The sequence below is a fragment of the Puma concolor genome, chromosome B4 (assembly GCF_028749965.1).
Source record: "Puma concolor isolate L17-30 chromosome B4, mPumCon1.1.hap2, whole genome shotgun sequence".
Lineage (NCBI taxonomy): Eukaryota > Metazoa > Chordata > Mammalia > Carnivora > Felidae > Puma > Puma concolor.
Window position 1 is genome coordinate 90,395,230 of NC_141673.1, and position 12,528 is coordinate 90,407,757.

Sequence of the window (12,528 nt, forward strand, 5' to 3'; positions counted from 1 at the left end):
CAGTTATGCATCCAATTTACACTCAAGTCATGAACTCATGGTTCATGAGTTTGAGCCCTGCATCTGGCTTCGTGCTGATAGTGCTGAGGCTGTTTAGGATTCTCTCTCTCTGTCTCTCTCTCTCTCTGCCCGTTCCCCACTCGCACTTTCTCTCTCTCTCAGAATAATTAAATAAACTTTAAAAATTTTTTTTAAATACACCAACTTTGAAGGGTGCTTGGGTGGCTCAATCAGTTAGGCATCCAGCTTTTGATCTCAGCTCAGATCTTGATCTCAGGGTCGGAAGTTCAAGCCCCACAAGTGTGGCGCCTCCTTAAAAAGAAGTTTATTTTAAAACACTGGAGACCACCATCATATTAACTTTTATTCCAATTTCTTCATTTTATTATATTTTTTAAAGTTTTTTTTTGAGAGAGAGAGAAATTGAGGGGCAGAGGGAGAGGGGGAATACTAAGCAGGCTCCACACCCGGTGCAGAGCCCAACTCAGGGCTTGATCTCAAGACCATAAGATCACGACCTGAGCCAAAATCAATAGTCAGATGCTCAACTGACTGAGTCACCCAGGCGTTCCACAGGTTTCTTCATTTTTATGATGGGACCCTGAACTATAACTTTTTTTTCTCTTTTTTTAGTCATCTTTGGGATATATATAAAATACACTAAATAGTAGTAATTCTGCACCAGTGTTGCTGTTTTTTTGTTTTTGTTTTTTTTAATCCAGACTTGCACATGGCCTCTCCTGTAAAATGATACAGGGAAGTAGACTAACCCTAGCACACATTAATCAAATTTGTCAAATGCCTGACGAGGCTCAGATGCTTCTGCCCAGGGCTTGCTCTTGTCAGAAAGCCACAGAAAGCTGTGCAGCAAACAAGTAACATATGTCACGATAATTATTTAAGCTTAGGATTTATGGTGAGTTTTGGATACTTTTTCTTTAAATTTTTTTGAAAAATTTCTAGTGAGATGAAGTAATTACCTTCAAAAGTAGAAATGAGTCATTGGTTGAAAAATTAAGCTTAATGAGAAAATATGTTAAATATGATTGTACCTCATCATGAAAAGGGCCAATTTGGTACTAAGTGATGTTCTACTAATGATCAACCACAGCACGTACAACAATACATGAAATGAACACAAGTGCCCTTGATTATATGGTCAACTAACCCTTGACAAAGCAGGAAAAAATATCCAATGGAAAAAAGACAGTCCCTTCAACAAATGGTGTTGGGAAAACTCAACAGCAACATGAAGAATGAAACTGGACCATTTTCTTAAACCATACATAAAAATAAACTCAAAATGGATTAAAGACCTGAATGTGAGATAGGAAACCGTCAAACTCTTAGAGGAGAAAGCAGGCAGCAACCTCTCTGACCTGGGCTGGAGTAACTTCTGACCAGACACGTCTCAAAAGCAAATAGCATGAACCACTGGGACCTCATGAAGATAAAAAAAAAAAAAAAAAGTTCTGCACAGCAAAAGAAACAGTCAACAAAACTAAAAGGCAGCCTACAGAATCGGAGAAGATATTTTCAAATGGCATATCAGATAAAGGGTTAGTATCCAAAAATCTATAAAGAACCTACCAAACTCAGCACCCAAAAAACAAATAATATCTTAAGAAATGGGCAAAAGACATGAATAGACATTTTTCCAAAGAAAATGGCTAACAGACACATGAAAAGAGGCTCATCACACATCATCAGGGAAATAAAAATCAAAACCAAGATGAAATATCATCTCATAACTGTCAGAATGGCTAAAATTAAGAATTCAGGAAACAACAGATGTTGAAGATACAGAGAAAGGGAACCCTCTTGCACTGTTGGTGGGAATACAAGCTGGTGCAGCCACTGTGGAAAGCAGTATGGAGGTTCCTCAAAAAATTAAAAACAGAACTACCCCATGACCTAGCAATTGCACTACTAGGTATTTACCCAAAGGGTACAAAAATACTGATTTGAAGGGACACATACACCCCAACGTTTGTAAGAGCATTATCAACAATAGCCAAACTATGGAAAGAGCCCGAGTGTCCAACGACTGATGAATAGTTATAGAAGATGTGGTATATATATGCAATGAAATATTACTTGGCCATCAAAAAGAATGACATGTTGCCATTTGTAATGACGTGGATGGAGCTAGGATGTATTATGTTAAATGAAATAAGTCAGGCAGAAAACACAAATACCATATGATTTCATTCATATGTGGAATTTAAGAAACAATACAGATGAACATAGGGGAAGGGGGAAAAAAAGAGAGATGGAAACAATAAGAAACTCTGATTTCTATAGAGAACAAACTGACGGTTGCTGGAGGGAAGGGGGGGATGGGCTAAATGGGTGATGGGCATTAAGGAAGGCACTTGTGTTGAGCACTGGGTGTTATATGCAAGTGATGAATCAATAAATTCTACTCCTGAAACCAATATTATATTATATGTTAACTAGAATTTAAATAAGAATTGGGGCGGGGGGGGAGGAGGAAAGAAAACAAGTGCCTATATACGTTTCACATGAAAGTTTTTGAAGGCAAGAAAGTACAATGACAGTGGTCACCCAATCTCATTCATTTTAGTGTGACTAAAATTGCTCAGCTTCTTATAGTTCAGGCAGTGAAATCTTCCAATCTCTGGTTCTGCTACATTACATGATTTTGAAACAAAACACAAAAGTTCCAAAAACAAGCAACTCAGACACTCCTGCCTAACTGAACTACTTAGTGTCATCAACAAAAATTTCCTATGAACAAAACTTAAATCAGACAATAAAAGCTCCTTAACAGGCCCATCCAAAGTCACAAGTGAGGAAAAGACAAATTCTACCAGAAAGAGCTTTTTAAAGTCCGGGTTATGTTCAACAAGCAGATGTTTACAAAAACATAATCTCCCTTCCTTTCTGCTGGCATTTAAGGGAGACAAGTGAAGGTCAGTTAGCATCATCCTTGGCTCCAGAAAGGATGCCCTTAGGTATCAAGACAACCAAAAACGTCCCCCCAAATTTCCAAATACCTATGAGAGCCCATCCCATGCTGGTTATCATCACTGATCTAACCCCAAATTGGACATTGAAAGTACATATCTGGCAAACTCCTTGAAAGTTTAGGTTTTATGATTCAGACCAATGAAAATATGGAGTTTTGGGTGTCTGTGTTTTGCTTGTTTTTACACAAAGTCACACAAATGAAACAAGGAATACTTTTAAAATGGGGGGAGGGGGCACCTGGCAGGCTCAGATGGTGGAGTGTGAGACTCTTGATCTTGGGATCGTGAGTTCAGACACCATATAGAGTGGAGAGATTACTTAAAAAACAAACAAACAAACAGGGTGCCTGGGTGGCCCAGTTGGTTAAGCACCTGACTTCAGCTCAGCTCAGGACATGATCTCACGGCTTGTGAGTTCGAGTTTGAGCCCCATATCAGACTCTGTGCTGACAGCTCAGAGCCTGGAGGCTGCTTCAGATTCTGTGTCTCCCTCTCTCTGTCCCTCCCCTGCTCACACTCTCTCTCAAAAATAAATAAACGTTAAAAAAAATTTTTTTTTAATGAGCACATAGAAGACTTACTACATAAAACATGACTGGAGAAAAAAATTAGGTTTTTAGATTAGATTATGATATACCATCAAATAACTTGTCAAAAGTGTATCATATCTACTCCGATGACATAGAAATTGGTGCTCAGATAAAAGCAGTTGCTGAAACATGCTTGTGGTCATCATCCGTGTAGAATAATGGTCTACACGGCATCATGAAAGGAGTTGGATAAGCATGAAAATTGACCAAATTTATTGAGGCAGAGTCTTTAAACTTAGGCGGACTTCTCAGAGTTATTTTAACGATAAGGGTGGCAAGTTCCTGAATGTATGTTTTTACAATGAAGTTTTTAGGAGTTCCAAGATAAGGTCCTACTACATATATTTCAAATTAAAATATAAATAACTTCTGTGCTTAAAAAAAAAACAAAAACCTTCCATTAATTAAACATCTTCAAATGTAATTTAGTTGTAATCAGCTGTGGTAGCTAGATGCTATTTGTTTTTAATTTTTTTTTATGTTTATTTATTTTTGAGAGAGAGAGAGAGAGAGAGCATGACTGGGGGAGGAGCAGAGCGAGAGGGAGACACAGAATCTGAAGCAGGCTCCGGGCCCCGAGCTGTCAGCACAGAGTCCGATGCAGGGCTCGAACTTACAGACCCAGGTGCCCCCTCATTCCCTAATTTTGTGATAAAGGTGGTAATTTAGGATTCATAAATTATCTAGTAAAATATAGCTTTTATCTACATTATGTACTAGAGTTTATGTAAGATTACATTTGCAAAGAGGACACTGCTATGAAAAACATAAAATAAAAAAAGTTCAAATTCACTGCCTCGGTTCAACCACATCATTCCACTCACCTGTCCACTAAGGCAGAGAGGGAGACAAATGACTTGCTCAAGATGACAGAGAAAATTCATAGTAGACACTGAGCTAAGGCGTGGACATCTCTTGATTTCTAACCCAGGATTCTTCTCCTGTCCCTCTGGATGAGGCTTCACTCTCCAGGGCTGGAAGCCAAGAATGATTTGAAAAAGACAGACTTTCCAACATAAAAATATTTAAATAGCATGGTTCCCACACAAAGCTCTCAAGAGACTGCCTTTCATATTGAAATAAATATCCATTCTTTACCATAGGCAGGTCTAGGTTTCATCATAAATCTAAAAACAATCCTCACATATTTGGGAAGAGGGTTGAATTCTGCCCTTGATGATGGCAAAAGCAAACAAACTTCAAACAGTCGTATTCTATTGAGTCAGAAAAAAGACAAAAGAACAAGAGAACAGGGATTTATGATGGCTACCACTTCCATTATGAATAAATTAACTACTTTTTTCACCCTAAGAGATTACTTATTAGAAAGAAAAATAAAAAGGTAATAACATCCTTATATTTCCTATCATGCCGGTGTTGCTAAGGGAAGTAACTTGCAGGGGGGATTTGGGCCCTTTTTCAGGAAGATATGTGCTCCAACGTTGTGCTTTGTCCAATCTTCAGAAGTTTGATCCAGTTTAATTTCTTGGCTGAGTCCTTGCCTTGGTTGAATACTTTCCAAAGGTTTAGGTCAGAGGGGCCTCACTAACAACAGGCAGCCGTCTCTCCAAATGGAGAAAAGCCTCAAATCGGGAAAAGAATGCAAAGGCGGCAGTGCCTTTTCTGTTTCTACAAATCATCAGTGATAGGGAAGGTCAAGCAAGCAGGGCTGAGATGGAAACAGTGTGTTTCCATTTTAAAGAGGAATGTTAACGGGATGGGAAAAATTTGCAAACATGGAGATGAGTGGAGTTTAACTGAGGCTCAGGGACCAAAGGTGGAAAGTTCCTCTGCTTCCAGCAGCATCAAGAGGTCCTAAGGAATGGGGTGCCTGGGTGACTCAGTTAGTTGGACATCCAACTTAGGCTCAGGTCATGATCTCACAGGTTCGTGAGTTGGAGGTTCGTGTCGGGCTCTGTGCTGACAGCTCGGAGCCTGGACCCTGCTTCAATTACCCCTCTCTGTCTGCCCCTCTCTCACTCATGCTCTGTCTCAAATATAAACATTAGAAAATTTTAGAGAAAAAAAAGATGTCCTAAGGACAAAACATGACTTGTCCTAAGGAAAACATGACTGGTTAAGAAAAAGTTCCAAGGGGCGCCTGGGTGGCTCAGTTGGTTGGGCAGCCAACTTTGGCTCAGGTCATGATCTCGCGGTCAGTGAGTTCAAGACCTGCATCGGGCTCTGTACTGACAGGTCAGAGCCTGGAGCCTGCTTCAGATTCTGTCTCCCCTCTCTCTCTGCCCCTCCCCCACTCATGCTCTGTTTCACTCTGTCTCTCAAAAATAAATGTTAAAAAAAAAAAAAAAAAAAGAAAGAAAAAGGTACTGAGCCAAACGTAATAAAGAAAAGTTCAGTCCTTGGCTGTAGAGAAAACAGAAGCCTCCAAAAAAGCCCGTTTCTCTCATTGCTGAATTTGCAGTTCTGAACTTGAACATAATCACCCTGGGAGGCATTGGCTGCTTCCTCCCAGCCCAGGCGCCCTTACACCTCATTCTTCCAAATGTGCTGTGTCTCTAGTCATATCTAGAACTTGCCATAAATCTAAAAATCATCACCACCACCTGAAAGCCATCCCAATTAGTGACAGCAGGTTTTGCACCCCATTTGGGCTGCACAGAAGAGCTGCAAGGGCCGAGTTTGTGTTTGGAGAACAGCTTTGAGAGCTCCATATGAGAGGTCGAGGGTGACTTCTGTGAACAAAATTTTAAATTATTTCATTCTCCCGTCAAGCTTCCAGAAAAAAGCTTGCCGCCAGATTTGTTTAAAAGGATTCCATGCCATGTGAGTGATTTCTTGGCACGAAGAACCTTTCCTTTCATGTTATATTAAGAGCGTGTGTACCACATTCCTTCAAAAGGCAACTTTTCTTGCACAAACAGAAAGTGAGCTCGTGGAGCCTATAGCAATCCTAAACAAAGCTACAGGTGGGTATTCCAATTCCCCAGCTTTGGGAAAGCCTGAAGTAGATTTACCACCTCAAACATCTTCCTTGCTTTGCCTGAATTGGTCACTATTTTGAAATAGGACTTTTTTTTTTTTTTTTTTTGCAGAAAAGGAAACAAGTTTCTTTGCTTCTTGGTGCTAAAATCATACAGGGGCTTTCTTGCATTGGAAAATATGACTATGACACTAAAAACTATGTTTACGGGCCCAGCAAACATGCATGTCCCAATACCATGGAGAAGAAATCAAAGGCACTTCGTGGCGTCAACTGTCTGGCAGCTGGAATCTCTCTCCAGACAGAAAACAAGGTAGAGACACAGAGCAAGACCTCAGGCAGTATTCAGCTGACGACAAGCAAGTTGATATGTGAGCAAGAATAAAAATGGCTCTCTTGCCCCACACCACAGGTGGTATTCCCTGTCTATTCACCTAGTTAATGTTGTGTATTGAGATTCAAAGAAATCAGTAAGCCCCTTCACAGCCATGCAGACGCATCCCTTTCCTGGTTTTTACCTGAAGTCATTAGTGGGCTTCTGAGGTCAAACAGAAGATTTGATGCAAAACATCAAGAAATGCAGCTCTCCAGGTCATTTTCAGACTCAGTGGTTTGAAATTAATTTTAGTCCTCCACTTAAGACTGTAAGGCACATTGGGTATATTATTGCATTTATTACATCTGCTGTGCACAGAGAAGCATAACATTTTTATTTAGGAATTTCTGCTTTTCTCCTCTCCACATCCTTTTCCCATGAGAAGCTGTATCAAGTTAAGTACATCAGTAACCAGATCGTGTTTCACTTTTTTTATGCACACCAAAAATGACCTATAAGATTATGAAGGATTTCGAAAAATAAGATCTTACACCCTCTGTTTTTAGGACAAAGAGGTAGAAAAATTAAGACTTCTCAGATGGGACCGGGCTCAGTCCCCCACTTGCTGAGATATCATGGACATGCTACTCAAACTCCAGCGACTTCACTGTCAAATGGAACAGATAACACCTTCCTTTCAAGGTTGTTGTGAGAATTAGAAACAATGCATTATGTAAAGTGCCTATTACATTATTCTTGTTATTATTGCCAAAACTATTAATGCCTAATAAAAATTACATGCTTAAAGGTTATTTGTTTTGTGGATGAAAGAATTGATACATGAATATTTACAAGTGATTCTGCTTAAGGGTGCCTGGGTGGCTCAGTCAGTCGGTTGAGGGGCTGGCCGACTCTTGATTTCAGCTCAGATTATGATCCCAGGGTCATGGGATTGAGCCTCACATCAGGCTTCATGCTGAGCATGGAACCTGCTTAAGACTTCCTCTCTCTCTCTCTCAGGGCACCTGGGTGGCTTAGTCGATTAAGCATCCAACTCTTAACTTGGGCTCAAGTCATGATTTCACGGTTTGTGAGTTCAAGCCCCACATTGGGCTGTGCACTGATAGTGCAGAACCTGCTTGGGATTCTCTCTCTCCTCTCTCTGCGCACCCTGCTTCTCTCTCAAAATAAATAAACTTTTAAAAAAGACTCTCTCTCCCTCTGCCCCTCTTAACTGCTCTTTCTCTCTAAAATTAAAACACACACACACACACACACACGCACACACACACACAAATGGTTCTGCTTAGAGCCTCTCGACCATCTGTGATGTTATTCATATACTAAAACCGTGGGACACCTGGGTGGTTAAGTGTCTGACTTCGGTTCAGGTCATGATCTCATGGTTCATGGGTTCAAGCAGACAGCTCAGAGCCTGGAGCCTGCTCAGATTCTGTGTCTCCCTCTCTCTCTGCCCCTCCCCCACTCGCAGTCTCTCTCTCTCTCTCTCTCTCTCTCAAAAATAAACATTAAAAAACAGGGGCGCCTGGGTGGCGCAGTCGGTTAAGCGTCCGATTTCAGCCAGGTCACGATCTCGCGGTCCGTGAGTTCGAGCCCCGCGTCGGGCTCTGGGCTGATGGCTCAGAGCCTGGAGCCTGTTTCCGATTCTGTGTCTCCCTCTCTCTCTGCCCCTCCCCCGTTCATGCTCTGTCTCTCTCTGTCCCAAAAATAAATAAAGGTTGGAAAAAAAAATTTTTTTTAAAAAAATAAAAAATAAATTTAAGGGGCACCTAGGTGGCTCAGTCGGTTAAGCTTCCGACTTCAGCTCAAGTCATGATCCTGCAGTTGATGAATTCAAGCCCCATATGGGGCTCTGTGCTGACAGCTCAGAGCCTGGAGCCTGCTTTGGATTCTGTGTCTCCCTCTCTCTCTCTGCCCCTTCCCTGCTCACACTCTGTCTCTCTCTCTCTCTCTCTCTCACTCTCAAATAAACATTAAAAAATTTTTAAAAATATATATATACTAAAATAGTGCCTCTTGAACTTTAAAGGACCTACCAGTCACCTGAGAATCATGTTAAAATGCATATTCTGAGTCAGTAAGTCTAGGGTGGAGTCTGAAACTCTGCATTTTTAACAAGCTCCCAATCAAGGCTGACACCCTGACTTTTAAATTCCTAAATAATTCCATGATGGAGGAACAGAACAACCAGTTCTTTAGATACTCACATGACATCAACATATATTGTATCCAAATAAAGACCGAACACCAGTTAGACATAATTGTTTTTTTCCATCGCAGCAACTAATAATGGATTCCCAACAGTACTGTTATCTCGGCTCAAGTGATCAGGGAGCTCAGCTCCAGTTCTCTCATCAATGAACTTCTCACATGCAATGAACTAAGAATTAAATGGCAGCCTATCCTTCTTCTTTTTTTTCCTTTAATTTTTTTTCATGTTTATTTTTTTATTTTTGAGAGAGAGAGAGAAAAAGATAAGAGACCAAGCAGGGGAGGGGCAGAGAGAGAGGGGAAGACACAGACTCCAAAGCAAGCTCCAGGCTCTGAGCTGTCAGCACAGAGTGCAATGCAGTGCTCGAACCTACGAACTGTGAAATCGTGACCTGAACCAAAATTAAGAGTCGGACATTTAACCAGCTAAACCACCCAGGTGCCCCAGCAGCCCATCCTTCTTAACAAGACTTGGGTCACACCTATCTCTAGTTTTGTCTTACAACTCAGAAAACATCTGCTATGGCTCGTGGTAACTAGAAACTGAGTTTTGAAGGTCTCCATAACAAAACCCAAGAATACATGTGAAAATAACATTTATTTGTGACTCCAGTTTCTTTTGTGTCTACTACGTACCAGGCAACATAAACACCAGAAGTGGGGACACACCGGTTCCATGGAACTTACCAGTCTAGTGAAGAAGACACATGGGCACAGATGGACACGAACATGATCAGTACTTTGGTACCACAGGACCTAAGCTAAAACAGGGGAGCCTAAGTGAGATAGAGGGACACCAACGAATGCTGCTCTGAGGAAGTGATGCTCAAGCCAAGATCAGAGGATGAATGCTCAAGACCAGGGATTCAGGTAGAAAGGTGTGGACACTGTTCCAGGTAGAAGGAGCAGCATATTTAAAGGCACCAAAGCACAAGAGGGCAGGGAGCGTTGAAAGAATGGAAACTGGTCCAAAATGGCTTCTCTCCACCAGCTGAACATTCACATAGGGAAGATAAGAGGGTAGAGAAGCAAGAAACTCCACAAAACCCATATGCCAAGAACTGTCAAGATTTTTAATAAGCGTTTATTTATTTGTTATTATAATACAACTATAATAAATATTATACTATTTATTTATTTTACTTATAAGTAAATGCTTATTAGCTTTATATGGCATGTAACTAATAGGTACTATAAAAGTGCAAATAAGTAAACAAATAAATACCTAAATACATAAATACACTGCTGATAGGCTTTATTCTGCCAGGTCACTTGAGATCACCTGGCAAATGAACATGACAGAGAGACCTCTCTGTCCAAAGATAGAGGGGGAAAAAAAAAGAGACCAGAATAATCTGGTTTCCCTGTAAGTCTGGAAATTACTGAATGAAAACACTATATATTCTCTGCCCCTCTCCCACTCACTCCTTCTCTCAAAAATCAATGAATAAACTAAAAAACAAAAAAAATAAACATTAACTCACTTTCATTCCCTCGTGATCTCAGCTGCCATGGCTATTTGTACTCATTATTCTCACTCATGTCTCATTTGAGCATATTTCATTAAACCTTTGACACTTCTCTCCAACTGCCTTCAGGAGTCCTGTTTTGATGTGAGGATCTCATTTCTAACTCCCTGAACCACCCAGGCTAAGTCTCCACCTCCTATCCCCTTCATGGATGGTTGAAACCAAGTGCTTGTCTAAATCGCCAGGAGTGACTCACATCCCATCCCACAGCCCCCATCCCTGCACATACATACAACAGACACCACCAGTATCTTTGTCCAGAGCAGTATCAACCTATGCTAAGGAGGATATTCAGATCAGTCTAAATCACCATAAAGCTACAACCAAAATTCACTTTCTCTGTTTACTCCGTGAACTGACACGAGACCCATTTAGTTGGAGGAAAATGGGACCTCCCATATTTCTAAAAAAATAATTGCTCAGGCAGAAGATCAAAACCCCAAAAAATCGTGAAGGAGAAGAAATAAAAGAAGAAAAAATGGGCACCTAAAAACCACAAACTTTTTTAAAAAATTTTTTTTAACATTTATTTATTTTTGAGACAGAGAGAGACAGAGCATGAACGGGGGAGGGTCAGAGAGAGGGAGACACAGAATCTGAAACAGGCTCCAGGCTCTGAGCTGTCAGCACAGAGCCCAACGCGGGGTTTGAACTCACAGACCGCGAGATCGTGACCTGAGCCGAAGTCAGACGCTCAACCGACTGAGCCACCCAGGTGCCCCTAAAAACCACAAACTTTGATGCCAAGAGAGGGGAGCTTTGACTTTCCAGGAAGAAAAAGATTTCTGAGAAGAGAGTGGCCTTTCTTACAAAGATGGGCAGTTTTACAAGAACTTCTAGGGACAGACAGCTTTAAAGACAGGGATTGGGTTGGGAATGCAAGCTGGTGCAGCCACTCTGGAAAACAGCATGGAGGTTCCTCAAAAAATTAAAAATAGAACTACCCTACGACCCGGCAATTGCACTACTAGGCATTTATCCATGGGATACAGGTGTGCTGTTTCGAAGGGACACATGCACCCCAATGTTTTGTGGTTTTTGTTTTTTTTGTTTTTTGTTTTTTTTTTTTTTGGGACAGAGAGAGACAGAGCATGAACGAGGGAGGTGCAGAGAGAGAGGGAGACACAGAATCGGAAACAGGCTCCAGGCTCCGAGCCATCAGCCCAGAGCCTGACGCGGGGCTCGAACTCACGGACCGCGAGATCATGACCTGGCTGAAGTCGGACGCTTAACCGACTGCGCCACCCAGGCGCCCCTGCACCCCAATGTTTATAGCAGCACTATCAACAACAGCCAAAGTATGGAAAGAACCCAAATGTCCATCGATGGATGAATGGATAAAGAAGGGGTGAGATATATATATATATATATATATATATATATATATATGTACACACACACACACACACACACACACACACACACACACACACACAATGGAGTATTACTTGGCAATGAAAAAGAATGAAATCTTGCCATTTGCAACTACATGGATGGAACTGGAGGGTATTATACTAAGTGAAATTAGTCAGTCAGAGAAAGACAAAAATCATATGACTTCACTCATATGAGGACTTTAAGAGACAAAACAGATGAACATAAGGGAAGGGAAACAAAAATAATATAAAAACAGGGAGGGGGACAAAACAGAAGAGACTCATAAATATGGAGAACAAACTGAGGGTTACGGGAGGGGTTGTGGGAGGGGGGATGGGTTAAATGGGTAAGGGGCACTAAGGAATCTACTCCTGAAATCATTGTTGCACTGTATGCTAATTTGGATATAAATTTAAAAAAATAAAAAATTAAATTAAATTTTTAAAAAAAGTATTAAAAATTCAATTAGACCAAAAAAAAAAAAAAAAAAAAAAAAAAAGATAGGGACTGGGTGTTCCTGGCCTGGGTGAGAGGGACACTGGTTTTTCCT